The sequence below is a fragment of the Macaca fascicularis genome, chromosome X (genome assembly GCF_037993035.2).
Source record: "Macaca fascicularis isolate 582-1 chromosome X, T2T-MFA8v1.1".
NCBI lineage: Eukaryota > Metazoa > Chordata > Mammalia > Primates > Cercopithecidae > Macaca > Macaca fascicularis.
The window spans coordinates 161,760,046-161,783,867 of NC_088395.1; the positions used below are offsets into that span (position 1 = coordinate 161,760,046).

Consider the following 23,822-nt stretch of genomic DNA (forward strand, 5'->3'; position numbering starts at 1 on the left):
CTTGGAAGTGAGAATATGCAGTATTTGGTTTTCTGTTCCTGCATTAATTTGCTTAGTATGATGGCTTCCAGCTGCATCCATGTTGCTGCAAAAGGCATGATTTCATTCTTTTTCATGGCTACACAGTATTCCATGGAGCATATGTACCACATTTTCTTATCCAATCCACCACTGATAGGCATCTAGATTGATTCCATGTCTTTGCTAGCAAATATTTGTTGCACATCAATATGATTCAGGTGGCATGTTAGTTATCTGTGAAACAATGGTGAGCACAATAGAACAATCCTTGTCATTATGAGACTCATAATCTAGAGGTAAGATGCAGACAAGTAAACAGACAACTGTAATACAATGAAAAAAATGCTGTAATGAGGATCATACAGAGTACTATGTAAGAACATAGAAAGGGCAATATAACGCAGATGGGGAGTTAGGGAAGGCTTTCTAGGAAGAAGTTATGATCAAGCTGAGACCTAAAGGATAAATAGGAGCTAACCAAGTAAAGAATGAATAAAAAATGTTCCAAACATGTTTGAAGACCTGGATGTGATAGTTAGGAAACTGAAGTTCACTGTGGCTGGATTGTGAATGTGACTGGGGGATAGAGAGCAGGGACGCAAAAATAAGACTGGAGAGGACCCAAATCATGTGAAGCCTTTTGCTCATAGTAAGGAGTTTAGAATTTATCCTAAGGTAAGTGAGGAGGTATTGAAAGAATTTAAGCAAGTGAGTGATACAATATGAATTGTACTTTAGGAAGATTCTATACCTTCAAAATGGAGTATGAATTGGAATGTGGGAATATAAGAGTGTATTTAACCTTACATTATTACCACCCCTGATTTCTATTTTTAATTAAATTTGAGTTACCCGAGTATATTTGAATGCATTCACCTTTTAAAAATAATTAGGACCTAATTCTCACACCTTGTACAAAAATCCATGCAAAATAGATCATGGATTTAAATGTAAACTGTAAAACATTTTTGGAAGTAAACATAGGATAAAATCTTTGGGAACTACAGGTGGATAAAGAGTTCTTATGCCTGAGACCAAAAGCACAAATCTTTAAAAGAAAACAATTGCTAAATTAGACTTTATCAAAATGAAAAAAATGCACTGGGAAAAGATGTTAAGAGGATGAAAAAACAAGGTGCAGATTGGGGAAAAAAATGCTTGCAACTCACAACTGCAACAGAGAATATGTTTCCACAATATATATAAAGTGTGCTCAGAACTCAGCAGTAAAAAAAAAAAAATCAAACAATCCAATTAGAAAATGGTCAAAAACATGAACAGACATTGAACTAAAGAAAACAAATAGGACAGACTAAGATGGTAGATTAGAAGCAGCTTCATTCAGTCCATAGCTTTCATGGAGAGGAATGAAAATGGTGAGTGAATTCTGCACCTTCAACTGAGGTATCCAGGTTCTCATACTGGGACTGACTAGGCAGATGACTTGACCCGTGGACAGCAAGGAAAGCAGGGTGGAGCGATGGCCTACCCGGGAGTGGTACAGAGCCAGGATAGCCCCACCCCCAGCCAAGGGAGGTGGTGAGTGATTGTGCAACCCTTCCTGAGAAACCACGCTTTTCCCACAGATCTTTGCAACCTGCAGATCAGGAGATCCCCTCGTGAACCCACACCACCAGGGCCTTGGGTCTGAAGCACAGGGTTGTATAGAGTCTCAGCAAAGTAGCTGATCAGGCACACATGGAGACACAGGAGCTTTGCATACTCCACCCCTGGAAATTCCAGTTGAGGTGGGATATCATTTGTACATTCCCCTAGGAAGGGGGTTGAATAAAGGGAGCCAACTGGCATTGTTCTATGGGCCCCACTTCCATGGCACCTCACAAGTTACAACCCACTGGGTTAGAATTCCAGCTGGCCAGAGGCAGCAGGCTGGAGACTGCCTGAGATGGACTGAGTTCCTGGGGGGAGGGGCAGATGCCATCTCTGTGGTTCAAGTCAGCCATTCTAGCCTGCTGGCTCCAGAGAGTCCAGGTGGTCCAGACCGGCAGGAGTTCTCCACAAGGAAGCACAGCTGCTGCTATGCCAGATCATGGCCAGACTGCTTCTTTAAGTGGAATCCCAACCCATCTCTCCTCACTGAGGTGTGGGGGGAGGGACTCCCTGTGGGAATTTCAACAATTCTGGCCAGGGTTATATGGACATAACTCTGATCTCCCTGAGATGGAGCCCCCAGGGGGAGGGGCAACCACTGTCTCTGCAGTTCAGCTGACAGCATTTCCAGCCTGCTGGCTCTGGAGAGTCTGGGTGGTTTGGACAAGGTGGTGGGGTTCCCCCTAGTGCAGCACATTTGCTTAGTCAAAGGGCAGCCAGACTGCTTCTTTAAGTTGGCCCCTGATCCCATTCCTCCTGACTGGGTGAGACCTCCCAACAGGGGTCTCCAGACACCTCCTAGAGGAGTGTTCAGACCAGCATCAGATTGGTGACCACTGGGACGGAGCTTTCAGAAGAAGGAGCCAGCTGCCATCTTTTCTGTTTTGCAGCCTTCACTGGTGATATATCCAGGTGAGGGAGGGACCAAGGTGACTAGGGCCTGGAGTGGACCCCCAGCAAACTGCAGCAGTCTGTGGAAGAGTGGCCTGACTGTTAAAAGATAAACAAACAAACAGGAAGCAACAGCAACAACAACAAAAGACCCCACAAAAACCCGTATTCAAAGGTTAGCAACCTCAAGGATCAAAGATGAACCCACAAAGATGAGAAAGAATCAGTGCAAAAACACTGAAAACTCAAAATGCCACAGTGTCTCTTCTCCTCCAAATGACCACAGCACCTTTCCATCAAGGGCACAGAACTGGGCCAAGGCTGAGATGGCTAGATTGACAGAAGTGGGCTTCATAAGGTGAGTAATAATGTGTTGCAGGAAGTCAGGGACCCCGAATGGAGGGACCGGCTGGAGCCACAGCAGAAGAACATAAATTACAAAGATTTCATTTTAATATGGACATATATCAGTTCCCAAAATTAATACTTTTATAATTTCTTACACCTGTTTTACTTTAATCTCTTAATCTTGTTATCTTCACAAGCTGAGGACGTACATCACCTCAGGACCACTATTGTGTTAACTGTATTAATTGATTGTAAAACGTGTGTTTTAACAATATGAAATCAGTGCACCTTGAAAAAGAACAGAATAACAGCGATTTTAGGGAACAAGGGAAGACAACCATCTGACTGCCTGCAGGGTTGGGCAGAATAGAGCCATATTTTTCTTCTTGCAGAGAGCCTATAAATGGACGTGCAAGTAGGGAAGATATCACTAAATTATTTTCCTAGCAAGCAATATTAATAATTAAGACCCTGGGAAAGGAATGCATTCCTGCGGGGGAGGTCTATAAACAGCCACTCTGGGAGTGTCTGTCTTCTGTGGTTGAGATAAGGACTGAAATACGCCCTGGTCTCCTGCAGTATCCTCAGGCTTACTAGGGTGGGGAAAAACCCCACCCTGGTAAATTTGAGGTCAGACCGGTTCTCTCCTCTTGAACCCTGTTTTCTGTTGTTTAAGATATTTATCAAGACAATACATGCACAGCTGAACATAGACCCTTATCAGTAGTTCTGTTTTGCCTTTTGTCCTGTTTCCTTGGAAGGATGTGATCTTTGTTCTCTTTTTTGCCCTTTGAATCATATGATCTTTGTGACCTACTCACCATTCACACACCCCCTCCCCTTTTGAAACCCTTAATAAAAATCTGCTGGTTTTGCGGCTCAGGTGGGTATCACAGTCCTACCAATATGTGATGTCACTCCCGGAGGCCCAGCTGTAAAATTCTTCTCTTTGTACTCTTTCTTTTTATTTCTCAGCTGGCCAACACTTATGGAAAATAGAAAGAACCTACGTTGAAATATTGGGGGCAGGTTCCCCTGATAATAATGAACTTTGCTAAGCTAAAGGAACATGTTTTAACCCAGTGCAAAAAAAGCTAAGAATCATGAAAAAAATGATACAGGAACTGATAACCAGAATAGCCAGTTAAGAGAGGAACATAAATGACCCAATGGAGCCAAAAACCACAGCAGGAGAACATCACAAAGCAATCACAAGTATCAATGGCAGAATAGACCAAGTAAAGGAAAGACTCTCAGAGCTTGAAGGCTATTTTTCTGAAACAAGACAGGTGGACAAGAAAAGAGAAAAAGGAATGAAAGGGAACAAACAAAACCTCCAAGAACTATGGGATTATGTAAAAAGACTGAACCTACGACTGATTGGGGTACCTGAAAGATATGGGGAGAACAGAAACAAGTTGGAAAACATACTTCATGATATCATCCAGAAGAAATTCCCCAACCTAGCAAGACAGGCCAACATTCAAATTCAGGAAATCCAGAGAACCCTGGTAAGATGCTCCATGAGAAGATCAACCCCAAGACATATAATTGTCAGATTCTCCAAGGTCGAAATGAGAGAAAAAATGTAAAGGACAGCCAGAGAGAAAGGCCAGGTCACCTACAAAGGGAAGCTCATCAGACTAACAGCAGGCCTCTCAGCAGAAACCCTACAAGCCAGAAGAGATTGGGAGCCAGTATTCAACATTCTTAAAAAAAGAGTTTCCAACCCAGAACATCTGGCCAAACTGAGCTTCATAAGCAAAAGAGAAATAAGATCCTTTTCAGAAAAACAAATGCTGAGGGAATCTATCACCACCAGGCCTCCCTTGCAGGAGCTCCTGAAGGAAGCACTAAATATTGAAAGGAAAAATCTTTGCCAGCCACTACTAAGACACACTGAAGTACAGAGACCAGTGACACTATGAAGTAACCACATCAACAAGTCTGCAAAATAACCAGCTAGCATCATGATGACAGGATCAAATTTACACATAACAATATTAACCTTAAATGTAAATTAGCTAAATGCCCCAATTAAAAGACATCAAATGGCAAGCTGGATAAAGAGTGAAGACCCATCAGTATGCTATCTTCAAGAGACCCATCTCATGTGCAAAGACACATGTAGGCACAAAATAAAGGGATGGAGGAAAATTTACCAAGCAAATGGAAAGCAGAAAAAAGCAGGGGTCACAATTATGGTGTCTGACAAAACAGATTTTAGATCAACAAAGATCAAAAAAGACAAAAAAGGGCATTGCATAATGGTAGAGTTCAATTCAACAAGAAGAGCTAACTATCCTAAATATATATGTGCCCAATACAGAAGCACCCAGATTCATAAAGCAAGTTCTTAGAGACCTATAAAGAGACTAAGACTCCCACACAATAATACTAGGAGACTTTATCACTCCACTGTCAATATTAGACAGATCATTAAAATGGAAAATTAAGAAAGATATACAGGACCTGAACCCTGCTCTGAATCAAGCAGACCTGATAGATATCTACTGAACTCTCCACCCAAAAACAATAGAATATGCATTCCTTTCAATGCCACGTGGCACTTACTCTAAAATTGATCACATAATTGTAAGTAAAACACTCCTCAGCAAATGCACAAGAGCTGAAATCGTAACAGTCTCTCAGACCACAGCACAATCAAATTGGACCTCAAGATTAAGAAACTCACTCAAAATCACACATCCACATGGAAATTGAACAACCTGCTCCTGAATGACTCCTGAGTAAATAATGAAATTAAGGTGGAAATCAAGATGTTCTTCGAAACTAATGAGAACAAAGAGGCAATGTGCCAGAATCCCTGGGACACAGCTAAAGCAGTGTTAAGAGGGATATTCATAGCATTAAATGCCCACATCAAAAAGCTAGAAAGATCTCAAATCAGCAAGCTAACATCACAACTAAAAGAATTAAAAGAACCCCAAAGCTAGCAGAAGACAAGAAATAACCAACATCAGAGCAGAATTGAAGGAGATACAGACACAAAAACCCTCCAAAAATCAACAAAACCAGGAGCTGTTTTTTTGAAAAAATTAATAAAATAGACTGCTAGCTAGACTAATAAAGAAGAAAAGAGAGAAGAATCAAATAGACACAATCAGAAATGGTAAGGGGGATATCACCGCTGACCCCACAGAAATACAAACAACCATTGGAGAATGCTATGAACACCTCTGTGCAAATAAACTAGAAAACCTAGAAGAAATGGATAAATCCCTGGACACATACACCCTCCCAAGTCTAAACCAGGAAGAAGCTGAATCCCTGATTAGACCAATAACAAGTTCTGAAATTGAGGCAGCATTAAATAGCCTGCCAATGAAAAAAAGCCCTGGACCAGATGGATTTACAGCTGAATTCTACCAGAGGTACAAAGAGGAGCTGGTACCATTTTCTTCTGAAACTATTCCAAACAATTGAAAAGGAGGGACTCCTCCCCAACTCATTTTATGAGGCCAGTATCATGCTGATAACCAAAACCTGGCAGAGATACAACAAAAAAAGAAAACTTCAGGCCAATATCCCTGATGAACCTCGATGCAAAAATCCTTAATAAAATCACAGACATGGCCTGAGACACAGCAAGCCTAACCAGTGTGTCAGAGATCTAGGGGAATTGGCTCCCCATGGCAGTACTCTGAATTAGTTCTGGGGATGTGCACATGGTCATGCCAAGTGTCCCTCCTCCAAGAGCTTCTGTTAGACTAGAGGTATAAATGATGCTGAATAAGGGCCCCTGGACTTAATACCAGATAAAGCATGGAGATACGTGGACAACCTGGGCATGTTACTTGTTCTTCCTGGGTCACAGTTTCTTTATGTTTGAAATAGGGATGGCAGCACCTGCTTTCTTAGTAACACTGTGAGGGTAAAATCTACGTATAAAAATGCCTTAGAAATGTAAAGACCTGAGAGTTTTTGAGCAAACCAGAAAGTTATAAAGAACTTTTCTTTTTGTGCAATTCAGTATATTTTGGGGGGTAAATTTTAAACACCAAATAATCCTCAACAAACGAATGTACACATAGTTCCTGAAATGAGGCAAATATACTCCTCCTGGAACATAAAACAATTAAAAATTCCAACAAATTTATCAAGTATGTAAATAAGTGTTGATAACTTGAAAAATAAAAAAGGAATAAAATCATGATACATCAACATGAATGAACCTTGAAAACATTATGCTAAGAAGCTAGACATAAACGGACAATTTTAAATAATTCCATTTATATATTTATATTATATTAAGAGATAGGAGGATCCGTTGTTCCAACCCAGGGAGAAAATGCGGCCTTTGACTGAAGAAGAGACCCGTGTCATGTTTGAGAAGATCGCGAAATACATCGGGGAGAATCTTCAGCTGCTAGTGGACCAGCCCGATGGCACCTACTGTTTCCATCTGCACAACGACCGGGTGTACTATGTGAGTGAAAAGATTATGAAGTTGGCCGCTAATATCTCTGGGGACAAGCTGGTGTCGCTGGGGTCCTGCTTTGGAAAAGTCACTAAGACCCACAAGTTTTGGTTGCACGTCACAGCCCTGGATTACCTTGCACCTTATGCCAAGTATAAAGTGTGGATAAAGCCTGGTGCAGAGCAGTCGTTCCTGTGTGGGAACCATGTGTTGAAATGTGGTCTGGGTCGAACCACTGAAAATACTTCTCAGTACCAGGGCATGGTGGTGTACTCCATGGCAGACATCCCTTTGCATTTTGGGGTGGCAGCAAAATCTACACAAGACTGCAGAAAAGTAGACCCCATGGCGATTGTGGTATTTCATCAGGGAGACATTGGGGAATATGTGCGGCATGAAGAGAGGTTGACTTAAAACGAAGTCATTGCAAGGACAGGCGGCTGTATGGAAGGGCCAGCTTTGTTTCCTGTGTTTGTGTGGACTCCACCATCATGTTGAATTTTGTCAACACTCTGACCTCTTCAGGGACTTCTTATTTACTGTACTCTCTATTATTGACAAATGCAGGCTGGATTCTTATTGTATACAGAGATGGCTCAAAAATGGGGTTTCAGATCTTTGTGTTTGTGATGAAATAGAATACTCTGTTTCATATTTGAATCAGAGGGCTTCTTGTTCTGAGAAATAGGTTCAAAATCATTGGAACTAGGAACAAGAATAGCTTATTGTTATCTGTGATAACACTTTTTTTTCTAAACTCATGATAAGAACACAGGGATTGTCTTTTTTATTAATATGCAAGTTAGTCATTTCCATAACAGAATAATAAACCACATGTGGGGTTTTAAAAATGAAATTTGTCTAAAATAATAAGAGCAATTCAGCTATTTTTCTATACAGTAATTGGTGTGTGGTATGGAAGAAAAACAGATTCAAACCCCACTTCTGCCATCTACCAGCTATATGGCCTTGAGTGAGTCATTCAGCTTTAATAAAGTTCACTTTCTTCTCTTTAAAAAGACATGAAACTTAAAAAAGTAGCTTTGGCCATCTACCTGAGAATTAGAAATTCTGATTTTTGGAATTAGAAATCATGATTGTAGGCTGGGCACAGTGACTCACGCCTGTAATCCCAGCACTTTGGGAGGCCAAGGCAGGTAGATCACTTGAGGTCAGGAGTTTGAGACCAGCCTGGCCAACATGGTGAAACCCCATCTCTACTAAAAATAAAAAAATTAGCCAGGTGTGGTGGCACATGGCTGTGGTCCTAGTTACTTGGGAGGCTGAGGCAGGAGAATGGCTTGAACCAGGGAAGCAGAGGTTGCAGTGAGCCAAGATCGTGCCATTGCAATCTAGCCTGGGCGAAAGAGTGAGACTCCGTCTCAAAAATAAATAAATAAATTTTTACAAGCTGTTTTCTCAGTATTTTTCTTGGATGAGATGATCCTAGGCTGATTGTACAGTGTACAGTGCCTGGGGAATGATAGGTGTGGAATAAATGGTAAGAATTATTTTTATATTATGTATATTATGTATTCCTGTTATTAAGTGTAGAGTTTTATGAGGAGTATAATTTGATTATATTACCTTCTTTTTTACAAGTTGTTTTCTCAGTATTTTTCTTGGCTGAGATGATCCTAGGCTAGAATGTTTTTTTCATCACTATGATTTTATAAAACATAATTTTTTCTATGAACCTTTACTTACTTGACTGGATTGGACTAAAAGCACTGATCAGAGACTGCGACATAAAAATTCAGGCCCTTTGTCCTTCTCCGTGCCTCCCAAAGTTATTTTAAGATTGTTAGAATATTTCTTTAATAACATTTTGTAGACAAAAAATTTAAAGACTACCTGTATATTTAATGAATTTAATATATTTAATGAATATACTGCTTATTTTAAGTTCCAAACGTGAAGTCTTTAAGAATAAAACATTACCAACTCCTGCTTTTATAAGAAAAAAAAAGAGATAAATGTATTTTCATATCCCAGTTTTATCCTCATCTATTCATAAAAGTCAGGCTGCCCAAAGGAAGCATGCAACACTGCAAGGAATGCAATTTAGTGTGGCTGGGCAACTTTGGCCAGAGGGGGTGCAGAAGGGAGAAAGAAGACGGAAGACAGTCTAAGACTCAAGGCATCTTGCAACTCTGAGACTTCAGAGGTGAGGCCACCTATGAACTGGGTGGATGTTTGGGAAAACATGTAATTCAAGGCAGTTCTAAAACCCTGTGGGTTTTGTGTGGATTCTGAGGTAATCCTACAGTAGGAAGTCCAGCCAAATGGTGAGAATAAGCAAGAGTCTTGGAGAAAAAGGAACAGAATGAAGGCAATGTCCTACCATAATGCATGCTCTTGCAAGGACAGACAGACACCGTGATCTCCTCAGGATCTTCTGAGGCAGTTTGTGTGTAAGGAGGCAAGTTGCCACCAAAATGGGAAAGAAGTGGTTAAACAGCAACAATAGGGCTCCTGCTTCCTGGAGCTATTGGGTGACATTTCCCTGCAACAATCCTAGAATCTTAAAGTGTGGTGTCAGTTTCACTTAGGATTCCAAATGGGAAGTGACTTTTCCTGGCAAACGCAGTTTAAAGTGTTTCTTTCAGTGTCATGCTGTACAGAAAAATACTAGTCCCACAGAGAAAATTAGTCACAAAAACAGAAGGAAAAAAATACAACATGAATGCAGACCCAGGACACTAAAGTCAGAGAGACAGAACCACAGCCTCACACAACCATTGCTCACATTATGTAGAGCATTACTGGAAGGAAACAAAGTCTTCAACAGAAACCTGCTGCACCACTCTTAGCAAACTCCTTTGTTTGGCCTGGGGCCACTTTACCTGTGTATTGTTTTGTAGCAGATTTTCCAGGTAATGCTTAGATTTTTCATGCTCCCCCAGTTCATTGGATTGGGCTTCAGGGGCTCTTTCTGGTGTGTGTCTGATTCAAATTGTATTTTAGGAATACTTAGAATTGAGGAAGAATAGGATGTTAAGCTACTGAGTGCAAAGCCTCTTTACTAACTTCCAATAATATCTGAACTCATGTCTAAGGAACATAGAAGCATCTTTCAGTTCCTAGTCTCATTTTCCCACCATCCAAATGTTCTTTAGGGAGAATAGAGCTCCTATGCAAGGAATTGCTCTAGAGAAAACCATCTTTCTTCAAGTTTGAGAAACTTATCCCAGACCAACTTTCATTCCCCAAATTTTGTTTAAATTAAAAATAGGCAACTAGAGGGGGTCAGCTAGTTGATGTTCCATAGACTCTTTCCTTGAAGCAGGGGTAAAGATCTTTGATTTATTTCTTAATTGTTTCTGTCATTTAAGGGTGCATCAGAGACCCTGTTGTAATATTAAGTTATATCACTATTGAGGAGCCCATAAGGCTGGGACTGATACAAGGATCATCATGAAGAGCAGCTACTGAGAGCTACTGACAACTTCTTAGAGGTGTGGCTGAAAGCAACTAGCAAGAATAAGAGACAAAATCTTGTGTTGAGGGAAGTCACCTGTGAGGGCGGCAGCTAGATATTGAGGCTTGGGAGACCTTATTGTTCTAAGATACCTGGCCTTGTCTTCCAAACAAAAATCATCCTTGACATGCAGAAAAACTACTGATTTCTCAACAGATTTATAATGGAACAGATATAATGATGTGACCTAGAGCAATTTCTTTAACCTCATACAGAATCAAATTCCCCATCTGAACATAAACGTATTTACCTCATAGGTTTATTGTGAAACTTAAAATAAAATATATAATTTACCTTGCATAATGCTTAGCATATAGTAAGCACCAAATATACATTAGTTATTAATATTGTTATTTTCATGAGCAAACTTAGTAGGGATAAAAGCTCAGAAACACTGGGTAGGAGCTTGAGCTAGCCATAGAGACCTTGAATTGTAACCTGGCCTTCAGATTCCTCATCAGAAGGGTGGGACCAGGAATAAGAGCGTTACACTTGGCACAAGTCCAAACTGCATGACTGCACAAACACTGTAACTGCTCTGTATTCAGACACATTTGAAAGGATTTTTCCAGCATAAATTTCTAAATGTGCTGCTTGTTTTGTAATTCAATCTAGGGCAGCAGCAGCAGTGCTATCATTATTTACATTTCTACCTTTTGGTCTTGGATCCAAGATATTTGCAGCAGTATGAATTGGCTCATAAGAAAATTCTTCTCTTTTCTTTAAAAAGTTTCATGTTACTTTCTTTTATACCTGTAAGCAAGTAATTATTAATAATCTTTTACATTGATTTGTTTCTGAGACATTTGGTCAGAAATAATTTGCAGAAATAAATTGATTCAGATACTGTAGCTAATTTAACATTAATTTTTTCCTATTTATTTGATTTTTAGAAATTATTCCAGTAGAGGAGAACCTCATTAGCAACATATTAGCTTTCTAATATTGTTAATACAATTTTTTCATTTTAATGAACAAAAGGCAATAAAAAGACCTTGTAAACAATTAGAAAATCATCTTGCCCTCAATTAAATTTTCTATTCTCCAAGATTTGAATCTTCAACAGTAACCTAAATAGCTGTTAACCCTCTATTTATGAATGTAAAGGGGAGAAAACATTTTGTTTATGTCAAGTCTTAAGATTGTTTCAATAGTGACCAGTTCCTTTTCACTCTTTCCTTTATCTTGGTTGTGTTTGAGTCGTTAAGTTGTAAGTTCTCGGACATTAATAACTGCACATTCTGGAAGGACTTTCTTTAAATCTTTTATTGTCTCCTCTTGGCTCCAAACTGTGGATCTGGGACCACGTACAACTCCAAGTAAACTTTTAGCCTTCAAATGACCTCAGTATTACATCCTTCCTGAAGTATTGCAGAATTTTTCTCTAAATTAAAGGAGAATCACAGGACGTCACACTTAATGACTCCTGATTCAAAGTTAATTTTCCTTCCTTTGATGCCTAAATCTACTTCAGCACCTAATTATATAATTCTGCTTTGGAAGGGACCCTAGAGCTTAATCTAATTTTCAACTAACTGCAGGATTCATTATTAGAGAACCAATGATAGTTTGTAAATCAGTCTTTGAGCATTTACCTAATAAAACTATTCCATCAGTAGTTAGAAACGTATTTCTTAAAATGAGCTAAGACCCACCTCCTTAAAACTTCCTTTGAGCAAAGGTTCATGGCCCCACATAAGAAGAGATTTTCCTATTTTCATTTAAAGTATCATCTTATTAAATTATCTCTAAATGGATCAAATATAGCATATTTTAACAGGAAGTATTCCTAGTGGTTCTATCTCCATTAATACATACTCCAAAATATTGCCCACTCTTTTAAGCTACCAGCCCTGATGCAGTATCCCAAATATCAGTGCCAAAACCAGAAGTGCATTCTCCTATTACATTAGTAATAATTGTACAGTATGGTGGCAGGAAATGCACTCTCAGTTCACTGCCTATAGCTATTAAACTATGCGGAAATGACTGCCTGGAAGGCAGCCAGGTCCCTTGGCTTTAAGGCCAGCTCTGAGGAAGACAAAGGTAATACAAGAAGGGAAACTATGCCACCTGACCAAAAGCATTATTGAGACACTCTAAAGCAGTGCTTCTCAACTCTTTGTGGTGAAGGAACTTTTTTTTTTTTTTTAATTTCCAATCGGCCATGGACTTTTGTAAAATAGAAAATTATGCACTTGGATAAACCAGCAATGTGAAATGCTCTAAAAATTTCTAAATACTTACCATTTGTATACTTGATCAGTATAACTATATACTTTCATGATTTATATACTTATTATACTTATCTCATAAGGGACTGGTAACAGTTTTGGAACTGGTATGTGGAATACATGCTGGATAGCACTGCTCCAGAAAGGGAGAAAGGATGAGAATTACATTTGCCATCCTATTCTTTTAGAATGGTTCAAGTGACATGCTAGAAAGGAACTATTCCTGCTGCTGGTAAGTACCAGAGATGTGTGTATGTTAAATATAAGATTGGTGGCCATGCTTAACAAGATAGTAAACACTTGGCTATAAAGATAGTATCAATGAAAACAATTGCCATTTATAAACCATGTTTAAAGTAGTTTAATGATGAAATCTTGGTTAATCATATGAATATGGGGAAAAGTATGTTTGCCCAGAAGTAGGTTGTATCAAAAAGCATTTTCTCACAGTTACGTAATTACCAAGAATAGAGTTTAGGGAGTGACACTGCCAAGCAGGCAAAAGAGAAGACTTCCAAAAGAGAAATTTTGCCAGTAGAAACCTGGAATAACCCCAAGGTCAGAGGTAGTAAGGAGAGAAAGGGAGTTGACAATAGGATGATACGTGGTATATTTCATTAAAGAAATGAGGAATAGTTACATGAATTCTTCCTCTATCAGTGATGTTTGCTCCAGGATGAAGACTTCTAAAGGAATAATTGTGACACTGAAGGCTATCATATTGGGAATCAGGGCCAAAGAACAGGGCAATACCTCATGGAATGTCTGACTACTACATGGAATCAGAAGACAAGCTAACCATCCACCATGAAGGGGAAATACTGGCTTTTCTCTCTTCCCATGTACAATAAACCAGAGATATGGCAATCAGATTCTGCATTAATTGTCAAGGGAACAAGGATTTTTCACATGTACAGAAAATATGAATTCCAGCTAAAAACACTGTTTAATCCAGGTCTTCATATGTAAATATAAACAGGCAACTGAGAATCATCAAATTGAGTGAAAACCAAAAACATTAGAGCCACCAGACTCAACCAACACAATAACTAATGTTTAAAGAAACAGTATGTGGAGAAAACAGAAGTGAACTACAAATGTGGATAAATAGGATTTAGAGAAAAATTTTTCACACTCAGTCACACAATGCCCAATACATCATTAAATACCTTGGATCCATAAAATAAAAATAAGCTTTTACAAAAAAGAAAGTAATCAGAGTTCCTAGCTATAAGCAATATAATCCACTTGGGCTTGTCTAAAACTAAACAAATACCTAATGAGTGGTAACTATATGTTGGTTATTCTTTTAGGCACTGGGAATACAGCAGTGAGTAAAATAGACATTCCCTGTCCTTAAAGAGCTTATATTCCAGTCAGAGGCTAGAGATTATAAGGAAATAAACATATAATTCAGGTAGTAATGGCAAGCAGAGTAAGGGAGACAGCAAGCGACGGGGTGTGTGTAAGTGTGTCTGTGTATGCATGTATGTATTATAGATAGAGTGGTAAGAGAAGGCCTCTCTGATAAAGTAACATTTGAACTAGGAATCAAAGGAAGTGATGAGGTGAATCAAGAGCAAGAGAAAAAATATTCTGAGCAAAAGGAGCACAAAATAAAAAAGATTTGAGGTGGAAGTATCTGGGAGTTTTGACTAATAGCAAGGACACCAGTTTGGCTTCAGTGGGCTGTGTGAGAAAGAGTGATGGAAATTTAGGTGAGGGCAATAAGAATAGGCCAAATTATATAGGACCTTGTAGACTATTGTGTTTTGGCTTTCACTATGAGATGTATGAAAAGCCATTGTAGAATTATGAGGAAAAGACTGTGATAATTTACTTACACTTTAACAGTATAACTCTAGTAGCTATATAGATAATAGGCTAGAGGTGGCAAGGGTAAAAGCAGGGACATCAGTTAGCAGGCTATTACAATGATATAGGAATGTGATGATTGTGGCTTGGATCAGGGTATTAGCAGTGGGGATGGGAATATATGGTCAGACTCTGGATATATTTTTTAAAATATGGACAGTATTTCCTGATGGATTGAATTTAGAATATAAGAGAAGGACAGAATGACTCCAAGATTTTTTCCTGGGGAACTAGAATAACTAAGGTACTATTTATTATAATGGAGAAAATTATAGGAGAATCAGTTAATTTTTGTTGGCGAATGAAGAGCTATAGTTTTGGACATGTTAACTAGGAGATGTATATTAAACATTCAATTGGAGATTTTGAATACCCAGTGGGATACATTTTTCTGGAGTTCAGGGGAGGCATCGAGTCTATAGATATTAATTTGAGAGTTCTCTTTATATAGAAGGCATTTAAAGTCATGAGACTGCATGAGGTCAGCTAAGGAATGAATGTAGATAAAGAAGAGAAGAGGACCAAGGATTGAGTCTTACATTACTTCAGTATTTTACAGTTGGGAATTAAAATATCACCAGAATACATATACACCATAGAATACTACACAGTCATAAAAAAGAGTGAAATCATGTCCTTTGCAGCAACATGGATGCAGCTAGAGGCCATTATCCCAAGCGAACTAATGCAGGAACAGAAAACAAAATACTATATGTTCTCACTTATAAGTGGAAGCTAAACATTGGGTACACACAAACATAAAGATGGCAACAATAGGCACTACAGACTACAGCTCAGGGAAGGGAGGAGTGCAAGGGTTGATAAACTAACTATTGGGTACTATGCTCATTACCTGGGTGACAGGATCATTTGTACCCCAAACCTCAGCATCACACAATATACTCATGTAACAAACCTGCACATATACCCTCTGAACCTAAAAGTTGAAATCATTTTAAAAAAAGAATTTACAAATATCACCAGAGGAAATTGAGATGAAATAAATAGTGAGATAGGAGAAGTATGAAGAGGCTACCTGAAAGCCAAGTAAAGAAAGTGCTTCAAGAAGGAGAGAATAATCAACCATGTAAATGATACCAACAGGTTAAGTAAGATGTAGACTGATAACCTTTGAATTTAGCAATATGGAGATCAATGGTAATATCAACAAGGGTAGCTTGTAAAACAATGTCATCAGTTAAGAGTGAGAATGGAGTACTCGATAATGGGAGGTTTAAGGAGAGAGTAGATGGTATAAAATAGACAGCTAGTGGGTTATAAAAATGTCACAGCATTGCCAAGCTCTAAAAGCTCACTTGAGGTTAATGGTCATGAATGAAGGAGCATAATATTAAATGTTAAATTAAATATTAAATTAATAAATAATATTAAATATTAAATGAATAACAAACCAGTTAACATGGAAACAGAAAAGGTGGAAAGTGTGAGGGCGAACATAAGTCATATTCCTACATTGTAGTTTCAACACAGAAGTTTGAGTTTTGACTCCTACACTTAAGAGGTAAATACTATAATGTAAGAATTTTTTCCAAATATAGAAAGGCTATACATGATATGTTGGTCAGACATAAATATGACAAATGTTTACTATATCGATTTTTTAAATTAAAAATACAATTGCCAGGACTGGCGCAGTGGCTCACGCCTGTAATCCCAGCACTTTGGGAGGCCGAGGCGGGCGGATCACGAGGTCAGGAGATGGAGACCATCCTGGCTAACACGGTGAAACCCCGTCTCTACTAAAAATACAAAAAACTAGCCGGGCGTGGTGGCGGCGCCTGTGGTCCCAGCTCCTCGGGAGGCGGAGGCAGGAGAATGGCGGGAACCCGGGGGGCGGAGCTTGCAGGGAGCTGAGATGGCGCCGCTCACTCCAGCCTGGGCCACAGAGCCAGACTCTGTCTCGAAATAATAATAATATAATAATAATAGTAAGAATGACATATGCCTAGACAGATTCTGGTAAAAATTTTAAACTCTAAAGTCAAAGTGAATATCCTCTTCCAAGCACCTTGGTGTAGCACATAAGCTACATATCCCTATGGGGTAGCTCTACTGGATCGCTAACTCACCTGTTCACCAAAATTAACTGAAATGGATCAAAGAGCTATCAAAAAATATGAAATCATCAAAAGATAAGAACTACTACTAAAAAAAAAAAAAAAAAAAAAAAAGCATGAGAATTAGCCTGGCGAGGTGGTAGGCACCTGTAATCCCAGCTATTCGGGAGGCTGAGGCAGGAGAATCGCTTGAACCTGGGAGGCGGAGCTTGCAGTGAGCCGAGATCACACCACTGCACTCCAGACTGGGCGACGGAAAAAAAAAAGCACGAGGAGATAAGGCACAAAACCTAGATGCTATAATTCCATATGGAAAAGATGATCTATGAGTTTGACTGCATAACAATTTAAAACATTTGCAAAGCATGGAGTATTATAAGTTAATTAAAAAGACCAATGGCAAAGTGATAAGAAAGTAATGTTTATGCTAGAGGTTTAATGCCTTGATGTTTATATATTACTATTGATATTTAAATGTACCTATTAAGTTCTTACAGATCCATAATAAGAAAAATTCAATAGAAAAAATGGACAAAGAACAAGAAAATAGTTCTCAAAATGAAACATATAAATAGCCAATATTTATATTTAAAAGTATTGAATCTCACTCAAATTTTTTAAAACTTAAGATATCAGTTTTTACTTCTCAGATAGAAAAAGGTTGAGAAATTTGATAATATACTTGGTTGCCAAGAGTGTGAGAAAATGAGCATTCTCCTAAACTCCTGGAGTAAATTGGCGTAAGCTTTTTGGAAAGCAATTTGGCAATATTAATCAAAATTTCAAAACATGTATTTGTCCCAGCATTTTTACTTTAGAAATTTGTGCTATAGATACATTAGCACAAATATCCAAAATACATGTAAAACATATTTATTGCAGCATTTTTGTAATACCAAAAGTCTGAAAACAATCTAAATGTTTATTAGTTAGAAACTGGTACTTCTGGAAAAGAGAAGAGTCAAATATAACAGGAGTCTGTTTGCATGAGGACTAAACAGTCTCCCAACTGTATTCTTTAAAAAACAGTTTTATGGAAATGTAATTCACATGCAATAAGTCACCCATGTAATGTGCACAATTTAATAGTTTTTAGTATATTATCAACATTGTGCAACTATCACCACTATCTAATACCATAATATTTTCATCAACCCAAAAAGAAACCTGTACCAATTAGAAGTCACTCGCAATTTCTCCTTTCCCTCAGCCCCTGAAACCACAAATTGACTTTTCCTTATGGATTTGCATTTTCTGGATATTTCACATAAATTGAATATTATAATATGTGACCTTTTGTGTCTGGCTTCTTTCATTTATTGTGATGTTTTCAAGGTTCATTCATATTGTAGGATGTATCAGTGATTCATTCTTTTTGAATCTAGAAAATATTCCATTGTATGGATAGGTCACGTTTTGTTTAGCCAGTCCTGCTGAACAATCTTTCAACAATTATTCTTAATAATCCTATTGAACATTCATATACATGTTTTTGTATAGACACATGTTTTCAACTTTTTTGGTTATGTATCTAGGGATGGAATTACTAGATCATATGATAACTTCATGTTTAACATTTCAAGAAAATTCCAAACTGTCTTCCAAAGTGGCTGCACTACTCACAAAGTGCTGGGAGATTTACAATCTCACCAGCAATGTATGAGGCTTCCAGTTTCTTCACATCCTCACTACCACGTGTGATTGTCTGTTGTTTTGATTTTGGCCATTCTAGTGGGTGTTAGGTTGTATCTAATTTTGTTTCTGCTTTGCATTCACCTAATGACTGATGTTATTGAACATGTTTTCATGCACATATTGGCCATTTGTGTGTCTTTGAAGAGATGTCTATTCAAATCCTTTGCCCATTTTTCGATTTGGTTCTTTGTTTTTGTTGTTGAGTTGAAGATCTTTATCTATTGTGGATACAAATTCCTTATCAGATATATGACTGGCAAACATTTTCTCCTATTCTGTGGGCTGCATTTTCACATTATTGATTATATTTTTGGCAGGAAAAAAAGGTTTTGATTTTGAAGAAACGTAATTTATCTATTTCTTCTTTTGTCACTTGTGCTTTTCTTGTTGCATCTAGGAATACTTTGCCTAATCGAAGGTCACAAATATTTACTCCTATGTTTTATTCTAAGAGTTTTGTAGTTTTGGCTCATGCATTTATGTCTATGATTTTGAGTTAATTTTTTGTACAGCATATGATTTGAAGTAGGAGTCCGACTTCAATATTTTGCATGTGGCTATTCAGTTGTTCCAGCACCATTTGTTGAAAAGACTATTCTTTTTCTTAATTGCATTTTCAGGTTGTTCATGGCTAGTATATAGATATACAACTACTTTTGTATATTGAACTTGTGTGTGTGTGTCTGTGTGTATGTATTTTAAATAGAGAATTTGCTCTGGAAGTTTGTTACAAATAGATATATACATAATTGCAAAAATAATTTTGTGTGCATACACACACACGTGTGCATGTGCACGTGCGCGCGCGCGCACACACACACACACACACACCCTGCAGGCTGTTGGGTAACAGCAGTGGAAAAAATTAGTCATTTGTTGAGTAGTAATCCATTGTATCAATATAACCACTCTACCATTTGCCCCTATAACAGTGCAGAATTTGCAATATATCTACAAAAAATGTAAAAATTGTTTGAGTCCTGGTGAACTCACATAGTCTAAATGGAGAGCAATGAGATTACTAGTGCCTAAATCTCAGAATTCTAATTCAAAACTTGCAGTAAAAAGTGAAAGTGAACACATCCCAGTTTAATCTTTTACCCCAATGTCTTTAAATTTCTTCACATTTTACTTTATTAAAACCAAAGTTAATCTTCTTTATCAGCTCAGAGCTATTTTAGATGCTTCCCAATCTTCAATCTTCCTTCCCCTGTAACTACTCCCTCTTTATTTAGAAGGCATACAATAGACATTAACCCTAATGTAGAGAAGTAGTGTGGCATGGGAGTTGAGGGTATGGGCTCTGGAGTTAAACTGCTTGGGTTCAAATCTCATTTACGCTATATATTTGCTGTTTTGCCTAAAACATACCTTTACCTCTCTTGGCCTCAGCTGCCCCATTCTAAAATGTGAGTTATTTTAGCACCTTCCTTAGAGGATTTTTGTGAGAATATGTATATAAAATTCCTGAAACAATACACTGTAAATGCTCAATAAATGCAAGGACATCATTAATATTACATGTCAACCTGTTGGCATATAAGGAGATCTGTCTCCAGCCTGGGAAGATTTTAAAATAAGCAAACAAAACATCTTATTTTTAGCCTTTGGGAATCTGCATTTTCTTAACTTGTTGGAGAGAGTGTTCCTAAGGGATTCCCTTTTTAAAAGTTGGGGGCATGAAGAGGAAAGTGCCAGAGGGAGATAGTGAAAGACTCCAAGAAAGCAGAGAAGACGAATGGAAAAGAGAAGAACGTCAGAAGGAGGAGAAACCAAAGAGGCCAGGGAGAGGAAAGTAGGTGGCTGGGGAGAGAGAGTATAACAAGAATAAAGTTCATGAAGGTAGGATGGTTGGGGGAGACCTTGTAATACAGAGCTAAGAGCTGTATTGAAGTTTAACAGAAAAGAAACTCTTGTTTGAAAGGAAGAGATTGGCTATATTTAGTACCGGGTAGGATGTCAGTTCTGAAAATAAACTGCTCCCAGAACTGAAAGCAATCCTCTGCACTGTTGTCACCTGCAGCATGCTGGCCTTCCTTATAGAGGAGAGTGGAACATGGTCATATCAGCTACCTCAGAGTTTCTGACATTCACAAGGACTTGCCCCACTTTATCTCCTTGTCCCATTCCTAAGTTTTAAAACTTCTTATTAATGAGAAAATAAGTTATACAGCTGAGAAAATTGAAGTATATGTTGGTGTGTATGTGGAGCAGGGAAGTATCCTGCTAACTTAATACCAGAATCTAAATACCATGTAGCCAGATGCTTGATGCAATATTCACCACATCCATGGTACACATCTGGCATACCACTGTAGACATAGGGACCTAGTCAGAAGTATGACAGGCCATATATAAAGATATATTTGAAGCATCTGATAAGTGTCATAGAGGTAAGTTCTCTGTGGAGATGTCATGCTTGTGTGACTTAGGGAACTCACATAGGGCATGCAGACAGGCACAGGTTAGGATACATTAGGAAAAGACAGAGAATTCATGATTTGAGCCATCAAAAACAGAATGCATGTGGAGGAGGATGGAAATGAGGAGAAAGTTTTCCTTTTCCAGTAGGAATAAATATACTTGTATTCATAAGTACAATGCCATCTACTGCTCCTTTACAAGACAAAGAGACTTACAGGTACATTTAGATATACACACACACAAATACAAACAACATATATTGTGTTGGGAAAATATAGATGATGCCTTTCACTGAATGAGAAAAAAAAACTAGAAAATGGGTATTTTGATGGAACAAAATATAACCAGAATTTTAACTTCTAACTTTAATTCATCACTTCCACTATTACCATTCTCTCATCTAGACAGTTGCAATAGCTCCCTAATTGTTTTCCTGCTTCCAACATAAACCCCTCTTCTGAATATATATTCTACAGGGCAGCCAGAGAGATCTTTTTAAAATCGTAAGTCATATTCATCATTCCTCTGCACAAAACCCTACAATATCTTCTCAGCCCACCCTGAGTAAAATGCAAAATATTAACATGGTCTGCAAGACTCCACGTGATATAGTGCTCTGCTACCTCTCTGGTTTCATTTGCTACCAATCTTCCCTCACCCTTTCCACTCTAGGCATAGGCATGCTGATCTCTTTGCTTCTCCTAGAACACATCAAGCACATTCTGACCTCAGGGATTTGCATTTACTGTTTCCTCTCTATGGGAAAAGCCTTCCCCATATAGCTGGATGGCTTGCTCCCTCACTGTGACACTCACCTCAATGTCACTTAGTGAGAGAGACTTTTCATAACCATCGTATATAAAATAATGAGTACAGCTGCTTGATAGGTAGTTGGATATGTGGGTCTAGAGTTCAACTAGAGGTCTGAGCTAGAGTATGTAGCTTGATAAAGTTCCTATGTAATTCTGATGTGCAGCCCTGCCTGAGAATCACACTCTAAAAAGAAGCACGCACCTCCACCAAATTTAGTAGTAATCTCCAATTGCCAAATCTAGTAGATACTTTATATATCTCATATGACCACTCTCTTGGAATTAATAGTTAATATTCTTAACTTCAAATATTCTACTTCCTTGGCTTCCAGGTACCACACACATGATTCTCCTGCCAGCTTTCTTCCTGTTCCTTCTCAGTATATTTTATGGGCTTTTTTCCTGCCAACTCCTTAAATATAGGTGCTCTCCAAAGTTTCAACCTCTACCTTTCTATCACTGTAACATTTTACACACTCTCTCTGGCTAGGGTCATCCATTCACATGGCTTAAATATGTACCCTACTGATGTCTATATTTCTATTCCTCATCCAGATCCTCTTCTAAGCTCAGAACCCATGTATATTACCTATATTACCATCTAGACATTACATGGGCACCTGAAACCCAATGTACCCAAAGCTTTCTTATATTTCCTCCATATCTCAGTTAATGGAACTACTAACACCCCACATAAGTCATTAGATCTTGTTTATTCTGCCTTCTACCAATCATCAACTTTTCTTCATCCACACAGTCCCTACAATGATTCAGTCCACAGTCATCTCTGACTTGATTTATTGACAGATTCTATTGCAGTTTATATGTTATATAACTGTATTTCTCTTCAGTATTAGGCCATTTTGGCTAGCCCATCATTATTTAACCCCTCTGCTCTTCTGTCCTTTTGTTTTAGCAGACTGTGAGTAATAAGAGGATAAAACTATTCATTTATACATTCAACCAATATGTATTGATAACCTACTACATGGCATACCGTGTCATATTCATTTCCGTATCTCACATATCAAGTATATTGCCTTACCTTAAGTATGTACTGCATATATGTTTGTTTTATATTCAAACTTACTGTGTCACAGATAAGGAAAATAGGGCCTAGAGATGAAGAATGACTTGCCAAAGCCACACAGCAGGTAGGTCCATTTTTCTCCACACAGAAGCACTTTGTCCCTCCCTCACACACTTCCATTATTGGTAATATTGCTCCTAAACTATTTGTCAGCTTCTGTGACAAGAAAATAGTTATCTCCACCCCCATAGGCTTTTCAGTTAAGAATCTATGTTCCCTTGGCATTGCTTACAATTCTGGTGTCACCACTGCTGAATCAGGATGTCCACAGATCAGCTTTTTATCTGGCACTTCTAAAGAGCTCCTGCTGACTTCAATAGAATATGGATAGAGCTGGCCTCCTATAGGAACTTTCAGGCTCTCGAATGGATTTGGGATGTGTCCTGGGAGAAAGAGAATGAGGAAAGACTTTCAGAATTTGTGTGCAAGCCTGTGTTTTATAAAACAAAACAAGAGAAAATGAGTTATAAGAGAGAATTGATTGGATTAATGGATGAAGTTCCTGATAATGATTACTTTTAACACTATATTGGACTGTCACATAAAGTTGGTTCTTTATGTCTATTTCCACTTGCTACAATTTAGTAAAATCCTAAATAAGTTCAGTACATTCTAGGAATATAAATAAATCATGCAATGTGTAACCTTCTAGAGAAAATGTCTGCTTCTAGTTTGCTCAAGCAGAGTGTAGGGGACCCTCTTAGAATGGTTTAGAAATATGTCATTTTGACATCTTTATATCTTTGTGCATGCCATTTCTCTGCTGTCAATGGACCTTATTAATTCTTTTTTTTCTTTCTTTGAGTCTTACTCTGTCACCC

General features: G+C 38.2%; 1 protein-coding gene and 1 pseudogene across 2 annotated transcripts in view; both read left to right on the forward strand.

Moving 5' to 3' along the window:
- The window catches only part of SPRY3 (sprouty RTK signaling antagonist 3), a 161,232-nt gene that overhangs the window by 119,889 nt on the left and 17,521 nt on the right, over positions 1–23,822 (forward strand). The gene's annotated exons all lie outside the window — the stretch shown is intronic.
- LOC102133155 (60S ribosome subunit biogenesis protein NIP7 homolog pseudogene) lies at positions 7,176–8,087 on the forward strand (annotated as a pseudogene).